This window comes from Anser cygnoides, chromosome 12 (genome assembly GCF_040182565.1).
Source record: "Anser cygnoides isolate HZ-2024a breed goose chromosome 12, Taihu_goose_T2T_genome, whole genome shotgun sequence".
Taxonomy (NCBI): domain Eukaryota; kingdom Metazoa; phylum Chordata; class Aves; order Anseriformes; family Anatidae; genus Anser; species Anser cygnoides.
This window is the reverse complement of record NC_089884.1, coordinates 16,744,073-16,764,143: the sequence shown is the minus strand read 5'-3', so window position 1 is coordinate 16,764,143 and position 20,071 is coordinate 16,744,073. Positions and strand designations below refer to the sequence as shown.

The 20,071-nt window shown below is 34.9% G+C and overlaps 1 long non-coding RNA gene across 1 annotated transcript; it reads right to left on the bottom strand.

Annotated features, from left to right (window-relative positions):
- Positions 1 to 5,890: 5,890 nt before the first annotated feature.
- Positions 5,891 to 18,911, bottom strand: LOC106045262 (uncharacterized). Its single transcript, XR_001212687.3, has 3 exons — positions 18,797 to 18,911; positions 16,145 to 16,218; positions 5,891 to 6,440 (listed from the first exon to the last, which is right to left on the bottom strand). It is a non-coding gene; the product is annotated as an uncharacterized lncRNA (long non-coding RNA).
- Positions 18,912 to 20,071: the final 1,160 nt, after the last annotated feature.

The following is a 20,071-nucleotide window of genomic DNA, read 5'->3' as shown; positions in this document are numbered from 1 at the left end:
CAATACAGTTCAAGAGACTGTCATTTTGTTTTAAATTCTCACACTAAGCCTAAGTGCTAAATCCTCAATTCGTACATTACTGGAGACTTGACAACTCCAATTTCAACCACAGTTTATTTTACCAGTAAAAGTGTGCAGTAGAGTGTGCAGACCCATTCCAGGCCATCTCTATTCTCAGGCCTGCCGCAGTGTTTCTTCTACTTCAGACTATTTAGTCAATGCCATTAATCAAAATCCTATAGCAGAAAATGCATGCATAAGTCCTACACATTTATTGCCATGGCAACAATTCAGGCTCTTGTTCATATGTCAAGCTACATCAGTGGAGATAAATTCTATTGTTTTCACACTGACAGTTCTCTCTGTGTTGGACTTAATCCATGGAAAAATATAGCTTTATTAAAATATACCTCTTATTAAAATAAAACACAGACCACCCAATTCTCCAAATTCCCATTCTTCACAAAGTATCAACTGAACAATCTGAATAGTTATAAAATTATGGTTTGATATTTAGGTTTATGGTAGTAATTAAAGTGTAAAAAATGGCCCAGTCCTCATGATATTGTTTTAATCTGTGGGATTGGTTAGGAATTTAATTCTTCATGAAAAGATGAGCTCATTGCTGTGAAGCTAAATAGCTATGATACCAGAGCACAGTGTTCTTGAATTAGATTGCAGTATTTTAAATAAATGCCTTTAAGCTCTGAGTGAAGTTGATGTAATTCATTATCCAACTTGGCTGTAGATACTGTATTTTTCATAACATAAAAATTAATGATTAATGCATAATATCTTATCCAGAAAGAGATTTTATATTTCATTTAGCTCATGACAAAATACACTCTCATGTGGGTGATTCACAAGTGTGAATGAAAGATAAGCATCATCTTTGCTGCATAAGCCTCTATATATTTATTTGTATATGTTATATTTTGAATAAGTCGATGCCTGACACAATTTTACATGATTTTACTGCACAGACTGCAGTTTGGTATCCTATTCTTTTCACAGACACATCTTCCTCATTATCACAGACTAATGAGAAAACAGTCTCTTGCTAATAAAATACTTTTAATGCTTCAAAGTCTCATTATTTCCTGTGTATGGTTCATCGTGCTTCCTAGAAAGGCACAAGCCTCATATCACCACTAAAGACATGTCCTTTTCAATCTGACCCGTTTTTCCCTCCTTCATGCAGATTTAAGTCCCTGCTTTTACAGCATGCTTCATATTGACAAAGCCTATTACCATGATATACTATACTGGAGTTCATTTCAACTAATATCCACCGCTACATCTGTTACTGTCAGCACCCAATCTGAGTTCCTGTGTCAACGAAGATGAAGACAACCATTATATTTACTTATTGTCACGCCATGTTATGCCAGTATCAGAAACTGCTTCACATACACACTGTGTGTGACTTGCATCAAATATATATATGTTTTTAAATGGGGGGCTTTGTGTAATTTGTAAATATCCTGTGAATTTCATTCATATTAATGAAGCAGCGTTTGCACTTTACTGGCATTTTGATGCAAATTGCAGTAACTCTTCGTGTGCCATGTCTGCCTCTATCTGTTACACAGGCCACGGCTTCCGAAGCAGTTATTTCCCAGGATGAGCAGCACAGACAGTGCACATAGCATGCTTTCTCAGGTCACCTAGGCTTCTGAGGAGGTTAAGAACAGATTGAAATAACTTGTCAAATAATTTACTTTTGAATCTTGACATGTGCTTAAAGAGTAATATTAACAAAATATCTTTGTGTGTCTGTGCATTTGACAGCAAAATCTCTTTTCTGGATTCCAAAAAGTAATGTTTTACAGTTATATTCCTTGCTGTAATTTAAAGCACCATGTTTCTCATTGCTCCTAAAACTAGACATACACTAGTGTCAATAAAATAACTATTTTTTAAAATAGTAATATTTGAAGGAGAACAAAAGCAGCTTTTTCCCAAACACATGAATTACACATTAAAATAAAATTTTAGTTCCCAGTTTAGCACTGCCCTCTGGTGATACGTACCTTGGATATGTATGTGACCCATTTCATCATAGTGCATCAGGTCCAGATCCGGACAAGAATTAAAAATGCAATTTAGGCATTTAAATCTAAGCCAGCAATTCTAAAAAGCTTTATTTAACCCCTTGGCTGCTAACATCTCAAAGATATTATATTTCTGCCTGCCAAGTTCCCCAGCCTGAACACAGGTAGAATTGTTGCCATCTTGGCTTGCTCTCTTGTAAATTCATCTTGTGACCTCCTTCAGGAGAAGGAAGAACCCATGGGAGTGAGTTCTCAGCTTTCTAACATACATCTGCAAGAGTACTGACCACCTCAGCCACCTTACATCTTTGAAAGGCTTAGGTATCTACTATCAAACGAGTATTCTGGGCCATAAATCTGTCTATTGGTGATTGTATCCAAGTTAGAGGGAGTCATCTTAATCCCAGAAGGCTGAAATTTATGAATCCTCCTTTTAGAAGATGGTTTCCTGCCAAGTTAACAGGCTGTTTGTGAATCTCATTAGGTAGCACCAAACTACCCTACTGTTATTGTATAGGTTACTGTTTCTCAACCTTTTAAAATCCATTAAGCTCTAAGCTTTTTGAAGAAGAATTCTTGCGTCATGATAGCTTTTTATGCACAAATACATAAAACTATATTAATTTTCAATATTCATTTATTACTATTGAAGAAAACTCCAATCCTAACCTAGTATAGTGAAAAATGTCAATACACTGTTCCTGTCACAATACTATCTACACTGAAAACCTTTTCAAAGCTCCTTTAGGGAAGCCCACATTCTGGACTCCTTTGACAAGTCCCATCTTCCAAATGGGTGGCTCCTGTTGTTGAAGATGCGCTGGTAAGAAATGATACAATAATACTCTTATTTTCTCTTATTACAGTATTCTGCAAGAACTGCCAAATGTAAGATTCTTCATGAGATCATTTTAAACATGACTTTTTTTTTTAATTATCCAAAACAATTTGTGCATCCTAAGTCAGGGTCATAGTTGTAGCTGAATACAGAATGCCACAAATATGTGAACCTTGCCTCCTTAAATGATTATCAAAACAAAATGAATGAACTTCTCCAAGTTCATTGTGCAGTACTTCAGATTATTAATCAGAATTATGTCACAGGATTATAGCTTTGCTTAATAATGTGTTTAATGTAAATTTAATGTAAAAGATCCATGATAAAGGCAGTCAAAGCTCTATTAAAATCCTTTTGCAAAGTTCAGCCACTGCATTAGAAGCTTTAGGCTAATAGCCTAATGTTAATTTGGATTCTAATCTATTATTTTGCGTGATACTTAGTGTGGTTTTGTAATTAGATTTTTTTAGACAAAGCAAGAAAAAACATATGGGTCAAAGTGCATGACTGTCATTAACTACAGTGCATTTCTAGGACATGTATAATCATAACGTAACTTCTGCAATGAAAGCGTAGATTATACCCTAGTCAACAACCTGTGTCTCATCCTGTAAATGGAAAAAATAGATGACAATCAAGTGATAAATACCTGCAGCTGTTCACACATACTGTTCCAATTGTAAGAGTTCCCACTCTCTTAGCTGGTCCAGAATAATAATTCACATATTCATCTCTAACTCTGATTCAATCAAATATTACTTAGACTAATATGTCTCTGATAAATTCAGATCACTCCAAATTAAACAGTTTGAGAACAACTACATGATTAATTGTTCTGGGAGAAGTGATGGTACAGTAACCTCTGGGAAAGAAGGCACGAATATATGGAGGACAGGACGGGACAGGCAGAGATTTATCAGAAGTTACAGACAAAAAGAAGGGCTGTAATAATAAAGAAATGCATCTTCTTTCTTCAACTTCCTTAAAAATTCCAAACAGAACTACGGTAATCTTAAATTGGTGATCTAGAATAACATTCTTTATTTTCTCAAACCCCCTTAAGCTTTAAATTAGTTTTCAGTGTAATAAATAATTATAAAGTAGAAAGAAAATCATTCTTCAATTTAAATGGAAAATTAGTATCCTTAGATAAAAGTGAAAATAAACTTACAGTGGCTCCTCCACCTCCATGGGCAACCCATTCCAATGCCTAACCGAAGGATCACTTGCACTTTTTCCTCAGGAAGTAGTAAAGCCAGAAGAGATCTAATGTATCTTGATAAAATTTTCATTAGACTCCTATTTTTTCCTGCACACCATAAAACCCAAATGAATGGGTTTTGTGTCAGGGTACTACAAAGAGAATGGGAAAAGACATGATCCAAACCCATAGGAGCTACAACTTTACACCAAACTGAAGTAGAATCCCAGCACTGTTGAAGGTTTACAGACAGACTGTCAAAGAACAGACATGACTGACAGTATAAAAACTAATTCTAATGTGCGACTTGGAAAACCAAGTATTCCACTAGTCACTCCTATAACAAAAATCACAATATTTTATCGTATGTCCTGTTGTCTGATGGTCACACTCATTTAGCTATCAGTGGCTGAAAATAGAAGGGGAAGGAAATTTCTGTCATATTGTGTCTCATTATGCAAATACTGTCCTCTGCTCATTGCTCTATTTCTTCTGCTGATCATGTTTTTTTCAAGCCCTTTTCATGAGTTTTTTTTAACTATACCCTGCTGTAACTCATTTCTACAAATGTCCCTAAACCTAAATTCAATTTTATTTTTATATACCTACAAAGGCAACAAACATTTCTATCTTCAGCTAACCTGAACCATTTCTGCATTACTTCAACACATCTATAGACAATAAAGAATGAGATAAAACGGATGTATCTTCTATCAACTCTTAAAATATATAATTTATATCAAAAATAATCAATCAGGTCATAAAGCCTCAAGAATTATCTTTGGGATGGAACAGCATTCTTGAATATCTTGTCTCCAACATCTTAAATTTCACAATCATGGACCTACCTAAGGGTTCCACCTCCCCAGATTGTCTTCCGGAGTTGTTCTTTTTCTATGCAGATTGCACCAGCAGGTGTAGGTTCCTACTTGTTCTCACTCCACGTTCTATGTAATTGCAGCACTTCTGTTGCACTGGGAGTCATCTGAAGTATCTGATAACAACTGGCAGTATTTCACCCGTTAGGAATAATGTTCAGTTCTCCTTTTAAGGAGCTCATAGGTTTTCTAATATCATTTATCACTTAGAATTAAAATTGCACACTATAAGTGTTTTGTATTGTACCTATTTAACCACATAACAAACCTGGTGGGGGGAAAAAAAAAAAGTCCGGTAGCAAATGGTCTTTCAAATAAATACATATATATGATCTAAACCTGAACAATGCCCAAAGGCTGAGAGAGGGAAAATATTATAGAGCCAGTGGTGCAGTTTTTCATAAGACACAGTTAGTACAGATATAATGTAGCTAAGTCAAGCAAGGTATGATTGATTTATTGTATTGGAATCCATTAAAAGTATTCCATTGCAGTTTTAAAACCATATAGTCATTAAATATCTTTGAAAACACACATTCTCTACCATCATTATAAGATATTCTTGACAGCACATCATTTTTAATGGCACCATTATAAACAGGATTCATAATGGCTTTGTTTAGTGTGTAACAGAATTGGAAGTCAGTAATATACAGACTTGTATTAAACATAATCAGATAACAAATAGCACTGAAGGAAAGATGAGTGCACAATTAATATATGAATAATTATTCTGTGTAAAATGAAACATTTCAAACAGTGTGTCAAATAGGCATTAAAATGGAACAAATGAAACAGTGGAATAAATTTGATGTATATTACTTACAAGTACAGCAGGAGCTACTGGTTTTGATATGTGATCTAAATAGGAGAGGAAAGATCATGCCCAAGGCTAATTGAAGTGATAATACTGGTTTCTAATTGCAGTGAACTGTTATTTACTTAAACAATTCCCAAATCCAGTACATGGGCCTTAAAACCTGGATTCAACCTAGCCCTTGCTCTTGTTTGTAGCTCTTTCTAGTAAAAGGATATCTGAAGGACAATTTTTCATACATTTTTCTCTTCAGCTACTGTGGGGTAATGGGTGTGCTATCACCAGTAATCAACATCACAGTAAAACAAACACACACAAAAAAAAAACAACAACTCTGAAACCTAAAAGGTCTCAGAAACATTAAAGTTTACATTTAGTTAAGTTACAGTTTAGGGGGCAGGGCACTTGAAATGGAAACAAGGTCCAAAATTAGGTACCCCACAGGCCAGACTACAGACTTATAAAAGCAAAAAATAAAATAAAAATAAAAAGGAAACTAGAACTTTCCTAATGCAGCACAATCCCCCACTAACAGCAGTACCAGGAGAAGAGGTCTCCTGCCTCGCTTACCGTAAAACGTAATAGGACTGTAGCAACCCTCATCATCAGCCCAGTCTGGGCCAGAACAGGCACTTGACAACATACCTTCTCCCTACAAGGCATGGGAGTTTAGGGAAAAGGATTAATAACTGAAAACAAGATTCTTCAAATAAAGTCTCTAATGACCTCTATTGCAACACAGCCACATTAACATAAAGCCATAGGGTATATGTAATTAATTCTTCTGATGGATGAAGGCATAAATCGACAAAAAAAAAAAAAAAAAAAAAGAATTCTATAAAGGTTCATTATTTCTTCACTATAAATTCTTGGTTCTAATGTCTTCTGGATAAGGTCTTCTCTAAACTCTAGCTTGTACAAGGCCTTGTACAACTTGTCTCCAGTTGACAACAGACTTTTATAGGAAAAAAACTCGTAAGGTAGAAAGGTTCCAATTTTTTGCACTGATGCTCAAAAGGAAGAGATAAAAGACATCTTATGCCATTATTCAGTTTCTCCTTTTCTTAACTGGAGCTGATTCATATTGTAATGCAACTTACAGCAGCACTTTTACTGCCTTAAAGTGATTGTTCCACTGGGAATACTGCAGCTATATGCATGTATACATATGTGTGTGTGCGTGTGAATATGTACATATGCATGCATATAGAGAACTCTTTCCATTCAATCTCTAGTGCCAGGGAGGAAGCATAAGTAGACAGAGTTGTTAAACCAGGTCTACACAAGTTTATTTTCCTTCCTTATGTCATTTGTGGCAGTGCTACCTTTGAAAAGTAGGAGGTGACTACATAAGGCAGTAAGCCATTCAATCTGTCAAAACTAAGCATATACCTCTATATTTGTAAATAGCACGCTGAGATAATTTACTTGTAGATTTATCTGCAGGTATTAATGGCTGCATACAGTTGCAAGGTTTTCTGTAACCTATTCTTATGCAGTCTAAACTAATTAACTTATTTTAAGGTAAATATAGACTCTTACTTATGGAGCATCACGTTAACTAATACTGATAGTATATTTTCTGATTTTCCTAAAATAGAAAAGATGCCTGAATGTTTAAATTCATTGTAACATGTTGGAGCATTTTCTTTTTGGCCTGAGTAGCATGTGAGCATTAAGATTGAGTTTGTTGCCTTCTTTACTATTAGAAAATTACCTATGTCCTTAGAAGATGATTTCTTCCCCTTCCACCTTCCCTGTCCCGTGCTAAGTAATAAGGCAACATACGGTTGCCTTGCTTATACAAGTAAAAGCTAAGACCGATGATGTTGGTAGTAAGCGTGCACAAGTCCTTTTGCATCAGTACTTTTCCCCCAGATGACAGTCAGGTGTATCTCCACAAGTTCTATCTGCCATTTTGGCAAAACTCTCCAGACTTCTCCCTACTGCCATGTCGTGCTTAAGCCTAAACTCTGCCTCTTGCAGATGTGAGGATCTCTGCGTTCTCACTAGTGTTATTACTTAGGACTATTACTGAACATCCTATACAAATGAAAAACAAACAACTGCTTTTCTATCTGAAAAAGTAATGCAAGTAAGCTGTACAAAATAAAATATTTATTTTGGTAGCCTAATTCTGTGAGTGCCACCCAAACTTTATAGCTAATATAGCCAAGAAATAGTAACCAGTACGTACTCTACCACAGCTGAAGTCTGTCACACAAGTGAGAGGTGTAGATCGGGCATAAACAGTCACATATTAGAAACTAAGAGAATTTTAGTAACAGTGGGGCTAAAGATGGAATAGTAGTGAGAATGCAAGAATTGAAGGGATAGGGAAAGCGCTCCAGAAGAGCTGTGCTGTCCTGTTTTAGCCCAACAGCCCTGTATGTTGCTACTTGATTAGCAAGTTTTGTCCTTTTAAGCCAAATTTTCCAGAGTATATTGCTAACTGCATGCTCCTCTACTTCAGAGGCTCAGTTTCCAGCACGAGCTCACGCTCACAGGCAGGTCTGCAATGCTCTTAACATTTCAAATACCATATATGATCAAGTACTGTGAAAAATCAGGTCATGAAGAGCTCTAACAATCCACAAATGTGTAAATCGTACAGCAATGATCTCAGAGCATCTCAGATCCATAGCTGTAGAATGGTAATATTACTATCCAGAGCTGTTGTGAAGAAATGTTTAATCATGTGTATAAAGGTTTCCAAGCTGCAGTGGTAATTTCTACAGAAAAGCCAACCAGAATTATACTTTTCTCAGAATTAGATCAGATCTATCATTATTTTTCTTTTAGAATTATTGTTTATTAAAATAGCTTTAAATAAATAAGGTATAGGAGACATTATAGGAGACATTATCTGATTAAAGACTGCATCATAACATAAATAAATGGTATAGCCTTAATTTGGATGTTCTGTAATTTTTGAATGCTTGACTTTTTAACCTTAACAATGCTCTTCTGGTACGTACCCATGTAGTGCATGTAATATATAATAGAACAACCTTCAATCATAGTGTCCTTGTAGTAGAACAGGAACATTTACTATAGATTTTATTATAAATGCCTTAATGAAATTCTAATCAATAATACTTCGGAGAACGGTAAAGAAATTGAATACATTCATAGGTAAAAACAGATGTTATTATCTTAGTTCAGTAACTATGAAATAGAAAGATGAAAAAAAGTCTGTTTTTCATATTACAGTGGAGCACAGCTGTACAGTTATATAATAAAGTATCGCTTGTATCCATGGCAATAGGGAGTAATTGATGCACCACAGTTATTTTTATAAACCCAAACAACAAAAAAAAATTCAACTGGAAATTTCTTTTCCAGTTTCTTGGCATTGTATGCTTTTTATCTGTACATAATGTACAAATTTATAGTCTGAATACACTCACTGATCCGACTTGTTGAATAAAACATGCTGGTTTTTTGATGCATATTAAAGAAGATAGGGATCTCATACCCAACAACCCAGTCTTTCATGAAGGATTTCATGAAAAATATTTCTTGGAATAAGATATATTAACCCAACTTCATATCACTTTGGATTTAGGATATATACACCCTGGGGATTTTATTTTTTAATGATTAAAATGTTTTGCAGATGTCTTACAATAGAAAGTTTAAGAAAATTTTAGTGAGAGTCAATAGATGGCTATAATATGAAAAAAAAAATTTGAAGAGATCTAAAAACACATTATTTATTGCATGTTGGACTTTCCCTGATATGGTCCCCTGGCCTTCCTTGAGTAAAAAATAGGTCAGATGTGCTGTTTTAAAGAAAGAGCTTTAATTGTCAATAGTTCCTCTCATTCCTTGAGATTATCCCAGGAAAGGATATCACTGCTTTTTAATTTTACTTTTTTTTTTTTTAATTCTATTTATGCACCCACTAGATAACTGAAGGAGAATCATGTGCCCCTCATCATTAATAATAATCTGGTCTGCTGCAGAAAGGAGAGGAATAACTTTCATTTTCTCTTTTTTTTTTTTTTTAAATTTATTTTTAAGTGCAGATCCACTGACTCATACCAGGGTTTGCATTTGCAATAACTAGTGTTTCCTTTATTTTTAAGTAACTACAAAGGTAGAGAGGTTCTGCTGTAAAGATACATATTCTGTCAATCCACACCTCTTGTACTTTTCTTTGATGAGTTGTGTTGCAGGATAATTTTCCAGTGGTACTCAAATGACAATGACAACAATAGTTCTTGTGGTGAACTTCTTTGATTTTGCATTTTTTTCTTTTTAAATTTATTCGTCGGAATTCTAATTGTTGTTACAAACTCAAGATGAAACACGTTATTTAGTTTCTGTCTTTATCCCTACCTGACTTCTGATGATGATTAAATAAATTCTTTACAATGAAAATTATGCATTGTAATGCAAAAGACAGATAAGATCTCAGGAGCTTTTAATAAATGATAAAGCATTATGTATATCCCCAAAAAAGATTCCCAAACCATGGAACATTTAACTATGTATTCTTATAACTGTGTATTCAGTACTGTATTTCCCTTCTTTACATAGCATAGTCTCTTTTCCTTTTTCATTTTTTTTTCCAGTAGTGTTTTTTTTTTCCCTTTCTCAGGTATCAATGAACACTTTGCTTGAATTGACAGATATATATGACCACAAGTCACTTGTTTATTTGCAGATTAAAAACGGGTGGTCTTTTGCAAATGCCTGTTGATGTTGTTTAGCAGGGTTCCAACTAGTCTGGAAACTCCGTCACCATTTGCTTGATCACTAGTCCTATTACACAACGTTTCATGAAACCAGCCTAAGAGCTTTTAAACGTTTGGAAAATAAGAGGACAAAGATGTACATACAATCCATATATCCACAAGTTTACTTTGTGTCCTGCATCCTGGAATTTTTTGTTTGGCAATTTGTGGTAAGTAGACTTGGCCTGGGTCTTTAATGCAGGACAGCAGCAGGCATGAGTTACAGTGTATATGTATATACACTTTTACCTAATGTAAATTAATTTTAGCTTTAAATTCCCTTCTGTGATTCAAAAAATACAGCCATTTTGATACAATTCATCTCCTCACTGTTCTTGATTGTGTTTATATTTAATGAAAGCAGCTAAAAATAATAATCTTCCATTATTTTCTCTGTTCAGGATATTTCTCCTCCCCTCCACTACTATATCAAAATGTCTTTTTGTCTAGGGATACTAAACAGGGGATTAAAATGCGTTAACAAAAGAAAGGTTATGGAGTGTGAGTCAGCAAGAACAAAAGAACCAAATACATCATGTAGAAGCTAATAATATTTAGATAGGGAGCCCAGAATTTAGCATTTTCATTATATTTTTCAGTTAGCATGAAAGTTTAATCTTCCACTAATCATTTAAAATGTAAAATAAACAGAGCTCTCAGCATATCAGAGTCTATACTCAGATCCCCAGGAGAGTGAAAACCACAAAAGAAACCCAACAATATGATGCTATATATTCTGAGATATTGCCGGTCAATCTGATTTGCCACATGCCCATACATTTTAATGCTGACTTCATTATGAAATCTCTTCTTGATTAATCATTGGTGAACAATAAGTAAATTGCACTCCAGCATCAGCTTGAACCAGGGCATTGTTAGTAGCAACATTCATTTGAAAAGCATACCAGATGGGCTGAGGAAAGGTCAGTATGGTACTACTACGGTAACAATGGACAAAGCTCATAAACTGGTGGTAGAAATAGTTGAAGTGAGACTACAGTAGCTTTGCAGAACAGGCTGTGAGACTCTTTAATCATGTTTTTTTTCTTTTAAACTCATGTTAAAGAACTATATTATCAAAATATTTTATAGCATTCTTTGCCTCATCACAGTCCACAAAAGAGTAAAAGGCACACAACACTATTGAAACTACAAATAAGTATGGATAGACTTTGGTACAGACATCTGCACATTGAGAATTATTACTGCATTTAATTGTATCTTCTATGATTGTAAAGTTCTCCATGGTATTTGACAAGCTACTTAACATTTGAACCAGTCACAGTCTGAAAGGTTCTTGAGCAAACTTTAAACTTTTTTTTTTTTTTTTAAACAAACCACCATGGGTATTTGCATAACATTATAGTAGTAGATATACTTTACTATATTGAACATATTTCAAGGTTAGTAAGAAGTTCTGGTACAATGATATTTTGAAGTTACCACATTACATGTTACTGAAACTACCAAAAAAAAAAGGGGGGGGGGGGGAACATTCCCCTGAGAGCTCATAAACCAACAAAGATAACACTACACAACATTCTTATGTCTATTCAAAGTAGGGGTGGTTCTCAGAACACATTTTTGTGAAATTCAGTTGGGCATCCTGTACTGTTCATTACAATCCTCTTTCCATTTACATGTTGATCCCTTTTATGAGAGGCTGTGGGTTGTTGGGAGATAAGTGTTAAGAAAGTTTGCTAAGTCAAATGATTTTCCAGAATTTGTTCTTCAGAGGAGACTGAAATATGACACACTCCTCAGTGGTATCTAATGTAAGGTCAAATTCCTGTAGCCCACATTTTGCTCATCTGCTTTCCTTTAGCTGCTGAACCATTACTGAGATCTCTTTCTGTGCTGGTTGTGTACTGCTCAATGGATTGTCTTCAAGGGACACCTCCATTTACCCCTGTATACAGAGCATTTGTTTTCAGGCACTGCCTCCCTTTCTGCAGCCCAAATCTGCTTTTCGGCATGGCATCCTTAAGTCAGATAGAAGAGGATGAGGTATGGCAAGATCACCTCTTTCCAGTGCTACCACTGAGGATGCAGAAGGACAGTCTTCCAACTTTCCACAGAGCTAGGGGCCATAGGGAAGGAAGTTCTTCAGTTTCACAGAAGAGCAATCGCTAAGTGTTTAATTAGAAATTCATGGTTAAAATATCACAGAGGAAAAAAAAAAGGAAAGTACTTGAAGTACTTGTAGCATAGAGAGTATTGCTTGGACAGGAGGCTGCAGGGAAGGACAGTGAAAGAGTCTCTTTCTCATAAAGGGGAAGAAATGTAATTAGCAGACAGCTTTACTGTCTGCAAACTGCTATAGGATTAGCTATTAACACAGTATTTCTGAGTTCTGCTATCAACTCAAATTAAGAACATGCATTTTCAAGAACACATCTTCTTTAGAAAGTATTTTGTTTGATGACTCTTTATCTGAAAACCTGATCAGAGAAATTACTAGTTTGTGAGGAATTTTTCCTGTACGTTTTTTTCCTGAGGATATTCCTCACTATTATCTATATATGATTAATTGTGTTAGATCATTCAAGTGTGTGGTGGGTAGTGATTATTTAATATCATTGGGGAATTTCACACAATGGAAAAAGTATATCATGTTTCAGGAGAGTTTCTTTTGCTGGCAGAGTGTCCTTACTGTGGTCATAGTGGAGACGTGTCAACCACATACGTGATTTTGCTCACCTCTGGATATAGAACCATTCAGTTGGTGAATTTCAGACTGCAGGGAATTTATTTCTCATTATGACTTGAACAAGACTGGGCCTGGTTAAAGGCTAGATGAGGATCTTATAGGAAAGTTTCTTTCAAGGTCAAGTCTTGTTAATAGAAACTATAATTGCTTAATGATTTTCCACTCAGGTTTCTAAACTGTACATTACAGAGAGGTGTATATAACCAGTAGGGTATCTTCATGGATTGAAACAATTCCTTATAGGAACCTAGGTGGCCTTTCAAAAATACATTTTATTTTCCTAGGAGAATAGCCTTGTTGAATAAAAGTCATAATATTATTAAGATGGGTATAAGCACGCTGCTCTTGTCACATGCAGCAATGTCTTACGACTTGGTTGTATACTACGAACACTTCTGTGTGTCTGGGTTGACGGCTGCTTTTTAGAGCAGTTGCTTCTATGTACTGTAGCTTGTAGGCTATGGGGCTTTTTTATTTTTCAGATTTTACAAAGTACGTAGAAGAGCTCTGTAGGTGTAGAAGTATTTCAGAGAAAATTTGATGGCAGCATGAGGATTATTAAATTTGTTGTAAAAAAAAAAAAAAACAAAAAAAAAAAAACAAAAAAAAAAAACAAAAAAAGCGAGTCCAGGTTTTCCATCCCAGATAAGCATGTCATCTGTATAACTGCATGGGCTTTGTAATAAAATTATTTTAAATCTATTTTTTACAGCAGCTCAGTAAAAGGTTAATTATGCAGGGCTACGTGTGCTTATGGCTCAGAAGTGTAGATTTTTGGAAGCAATGTTTTTCTATGTAAAGATGAAGAGGGTTAATGCTAAAATATTTAGGGGATAACATGACAAACGTCAATGTCAGCTTATGTCAGTAACATGCAGGTTAAAAAAAAAGCTACATATAAACTATGTAGTGACACATTCACTGAAAAAAAGAAGGGGGGAGGAATAGCTTTTTACATTAGAAAATTTCTGAATGGGTACTTCTTAGTCTTTCAAAGCAATTAGATTTTTTTTTTAGGCTCAACTCATCGCCCATTAAACCTTATAGACAACTATATACAGATAATCTGCTATGTATTTTTACCAACACTGTCAATCGTACATTTTATTTTCCACTAGTACTTTGTATTCTACCATAGCATTTCTAAACAGAACCAGTATCTCCAGAGATGCATCATTTAAAGAAATAAAGAAATTTCTTTTTTTTTTAAAAAAAAAAAAAAAAAGGAAAAAGGAAAAAAGAAAAAACAAGCTTTAAAACAATTGGTTTAAGTATAATCTTAGGGACAGGTATCTACTTGGGTTATCAAATGCAAATATGTGTTTGATTCTTATCTACCATTTGTCAACAAGAATACCATAGTCACAAGGCAATGTCCTACCCAAACCATGTGCCTGCTTCCAGGTGGAAAGAGTGACTCACATATATAAATCTTTTTCTAGATATCACAATGGAACAAATACACACAGGTGTCACCACCCTGTACCATTATGTTCCTCTCACTTAGAATTCCAGCCAGGAACTAGCAAACTTCACCCTTGGAGAGACTCATAAATAGTTAAGTACCCTCTATCAACAAAGGATAAAAGGGAAAAATAACCAATAAAACTACATAATGAACAACTACTGAACAAACAGAGCTATAGCACTCAAACACAGTCAAGTTATTGCCTAGGCTATTACAAGGATTTTACAGTAATATCATTTGATTTTCTAGCTCCACAGCAATTATATCAAAGGTCTTTTGGTCTTTTATTCTTTTCAGTTGTGTATCATTGTTTTAAAATAAATTCTGTTATGAAGTCCAGGGTGGGAAGGAACAACAAGAAGTTGTTCAAGGTCACAGATAATGATGTTTGATAGCATGTTTGTAAATTTTGTTATCTTCTAACTCCTGGAAGTCAACTGATGATATATTCTGCTTCCTATGCAAAGAATACAGTAAAATACAACATATTTTGTCACTATAGATAAGGGAAGTTCAACTTCTTGATTCTAGATGCAAATTGGAATTCGCACAGTTCAGGTTAAATTGACTTTGGCTTCATCTCACAACATCTGAAATCATACTGCAGTTCTCCGGTGCTTTTAGGACATAATTAGATAAATTCATAGATTAAGCTGCTCCTGGCAGTAGTTGCTCTTCTGTGAATAGTGAACCAATTCCACAGCACATTGAAATACAAACTGTAGTTGCAATACCAAGTTGGCAATGCATCTTTGCTGTCAATTGTTGTGTGCCATATGGACCCACTTAAGCCTCTTCCTCTTTTGGCTCTTGAAGAGAAGGCAGCCATTGTGGCCAGTCATAAGGTCAGTTTGGAAACCAAATGGCCCAGGTGCAAAAACTTCAGCAGGGACATCTGCATCCATGACTGTTTTTTTGGCTAGATTCATCTCTGTCCATATTTAGACATGATATCTGCCTTGCGCAATGTTACCATTTTCTGCCAAATAGACCCCAATAAGTCTGTTCTAATTTGTATTGTAAGTGATCACAAAATAAACCCAGTATATTGCTATTTTTTGCATCCTATTCTACTATTTACTTCAAATATGAAAAGAGCTAACATTCTTTTTTCAGACTGCTTATTTTGTCAGATAACGCACACAGAAGTTCAGGTGAAGGTTCTAACAAACTCAAATGTGGATATTAATAATTTCTTTTTAAAAAGTTAATGCCAGCCACCAAGGAAAGTTGAGATACTCAGAGGAAAGATCAGAAGTATAATTATAGTGATATTGATACAGCTACAGCCTCATACTTTGTACAAAATGCGAATACTTTATCCTTTGATACACAATTCTTAAAAAGACTAGATAGATGCATATTAATCAAGCTTATTTTGTGCTCAACAGTATCAGAGTTAACAAATATCTACTGGATGTGTAAGTCGTACTTACATTTCCTGCCACAATTCTCTCAGAGGCCCAGATAATCATACTGGTCTCTTCTCACCTCAAAAAAAAAATGCTTTCTGAAATGAAAAAAAAAAAAATCATTCAGATTCTATTATCATTGCAGGGCTGTAATGCTATTTGAAGAGCAAGCAAAGTGCATTCTAAAATAACTCATGCATTTCATATATTAATATTGTTCTGTTGGTACAAGATTTTTAGTTTGTCACTCTTAAAACAACACATCAAATTTAACCTTCAGTTTGGACAAAGTACAGATAAAGAGTACCTGTGCAAAATCTCAATAAAGAGTCTGACCTACCATTGTACTGTTCAACTTTGATACTGTTCTAACAGCATGCAATGCAAGAATCAAGGCATCATGAATCAAGGTCACAATATTTGACAAAGACTTTCTAAAATTACATTTTTAAAAAAGAATTCTCTCATAAAATATGCAAAAGGTATATATTTCTATTTATATACAAAAATCAAAAGCTTAGATATGCCACATACCAGAATTCTTCTAGTCTCATTACTCTAATATATAGTATACTTCTGGTTTTATATTATACTTTGTTACAGCTTTCTTACTTTTAAAATGGATTAAACCAATCCTCTTTTTATTTTGATCTGGGGAAAAGCACATCTCTCCCTCTAATGTAATTCATCTCTGCCCTGCTTTCCCTCTATCTTTTGTGCCAAACTGTTACACAAACCACCCTTGGGTTATTTCTCTCAAGGTAACTTGAGTCCACTGGACATAGAATCTACAGACAAATCTGACATGACCCAAAATTACTGAAGTTATACAAATGTATTACAGGACTAAGCAGCTTTGTATCAGGCTCTTCAGCTGGGAGTAAGCTGCACTGAAATGAAGATCTAAAGGCAAATAAAAATGCCAATTAGGAGCTGCATCCTAGTAGAAGTAGCTCTCAATTTTTAATTTTACTTTGCAAAACACAGTGCCAAACTCCCTGCTATGGGTTAGCTTTGAGTCTCTGCCGCAGTGGTCTGAACTCTATCTACAGGCCTTCAAGAAACTACTGTTCAGCAGAAAAAAAATAAAAAATAAAAAAATGTTGTAGTGTGCTGTCTCCAGAACACGTCTGCAAGAACGTTTTTCTCCCAGAAAAGAAGGTGACAATCTGGAATGCTAGTGAACTGGCCATTATTTGACATTGAGCCTTTGTCAAATGACTGACAATAGGTTTCAGAAATATGTGAGCAGTAGCAGATGCACACAAGCCTTTGGAGAGCCCTAGAATTTACTTGTAGGTATTTCATACCAAGGAAATCCAGGATTCCATCCAGGAAATGATTTAGAATTCCAGACACACATGCAGCACTCTGATCAGTATCTCAATAATGCCTAAGAAACACGCAGGTTTCTTTGCTTGATTTTCATGTATGGATTCTGTCTCACACTAGTCATGAGCTGTTCCATTCCAGCCAGTGCATTTCAAGGCTGTACTGCACTCCTTCAATGATCACAGTGTCTCAGCTTGAGATTCATGCTTTAAAATATCACTAAAAGTGCGCAGCAGTTACCTAATTTAGGTATTTGCATGGACTATATATAAATACATGTCTATGTATGCTGTATTTGTGCATGCTACTTGGTTTCTTTTCCTTTTCGTACTAATAAATACGTAACAAAACTATCTGTAACTCCAGAGTTTTAAAAAAGTTGGTAAACACCTCCTTTGTATTGTATCAAAGACCAAAAATAATTTACTTATGTAGTTATCTTTAGGTAACAATGCAGAAACAGTGTAATCTTAACAATATGTTGAGATGCAAAGATCACATTCAGCTTTGTTGAGCTAATAACAGTTCTAGCAAGCAAACTCAGCACAATTTTTCCAGTACAGCTTACAAATGTTATCAGAGTTCCCTCCTATGCTGCACACATGAAGATGTATGTGATGGCCATACCATCTCTACGGTATAAGCCCTGCCAAAAGATACTGGCTAGAAGCCAAAGTCACAGCCTGCTCTGTAATGAAAACAGAAGAAAGATGATAAGAGAAGCCAGGGCGTTGGAATCAACACCAAACATACAAGCATAAATCTTCACAAATGCAATGGCTTAGACTTGTTTGTTCTGTTTACTTCTAAAGTTTTTAAGTATGGCTTTTCAAATCCACCACTTTCACACCGGCTTCAGACATCTGGAACTACTATTGGAAAAAAAAAAAAAAAACAGACCTCACCAAAAATACAGAATACTCAGAATACTACTGGTGCCTTTACATTTCCTAGAAAACTGATAAAGAAATGAAATGCGACACCTTCCAGAATATATGCCATGATGGGCTTTAGTTATAGCCAGATCCTTGAAGATGATCTATGAGGCTTCTCCCTCTTCCTAGTGTTCTTTTGTTATCACGTTATCAGCTGGGACACCTACACACAGCCAACCAGACATAACTAGGCTGTAACTAGGAGTCTTCACTCCCCCACCCCAACACATACACAGACTATGAACATTTAGCTGACTTACCTGTACCTGTTTGGAAAAACAAGATGTTTCTTCAAAGATATAAAGCAAATATCAACTTATATTATAAATTATTAACATCACGTTTAATTCTGTTTTAAATTTGCATTTGTCAAATCATTACAGTGTCCCTTTGAGTGTTTCAAGCTTACCTATAACTGGAAAAACATAGATAAACATCAAGTTCCTCTAAGTCTTCATGATCTCAGCATTAATACAGCATATTTACATTTGTTAACGTGATAGATGAATTCTTCCATCTGAAGAGAAAACGTGGGACAAATGACAATGAAACAACCTATAAATTTATTCTTAAAATATTTATAAAAGCTGTACTGTATTTAATCATATATACCAAAACAGAAGTTATTGTCATGTTTTTAGTAAGACTAAACATATAACAAGCTTAAAGGAAATCTCTCTACATCAGACTCAGATTCTACAAAAGGCTGTCAGCACAAATGTAAAGGATTTGGGGTTTTGAGATAAACCAGCCTTGAATAATAATCTTCTGATAAACTTAAAATTCCAGATGGTCTTTGTAGGTTCCAGACAAGAGCTGTATTCTTACAGCATCATGAAGAGGTATCTGACCTGTTTTTAACAAGGAATGTAGGTAACCCAGCACAAATATTTTTTAAGAGAAGAACTTGAAATATCCTAGGTCATATCACAATCTCCTCCGATGGTTCTCAGCATATTTTTAATGGGCATTTGTTGAGTAACACAATAATTTAAAGGCAATTTTGTAATTTACTTAGCTTTTTTAAAGTGAACAAGATCCATTCTTCCAATTTACTACCTCTGTGATAATGTTCAGGGCTAAACAGTGTTTTTAGTCTAAAAGCAAGCCTCCAGATATTCTTACACTAGCACTGTTTTTTGACAAGTTCCTAATTAAGTGAACTCTTTGATACTGTAAGCTATAGCAGATCAACTACATAAAATGAGATGTCAAATTCTTCCCCATACATCAGGCATAATGCTACTATTTTCATCGGATCTTTACAAGACATCAGATATGTTAATATTTATGGAGTATACACCGAGGAATACTGCTAGAATTAATAAATAATAAAGCTAATATTTTTTGCAAAAATAAATCATCAGATATCTCATTATAAACTGGATGTCTTCAGTTGTAGATAATTTAGTATAGTAATAAATAACAAGAGAACACAGTGCTGATGGAATTATATTCCATTATTCAAAATATCTTGCTGCTCATAAGAATGTATTCTTTTGTGTCCAAAATCATGGAGATAGAACTGGTTTAAAATTGAGGGTACTTTCTAACAAATAAAATGTGGTTGCCTCTAATGTGCCAGCTAGGCATTATTGAATAGATTTATATAAGACATACTGCTTCTCAAATGTACTTCAGATTCATCCTGGGATGTGTCTTTGGCAAGATGTAGCTCAAAAAA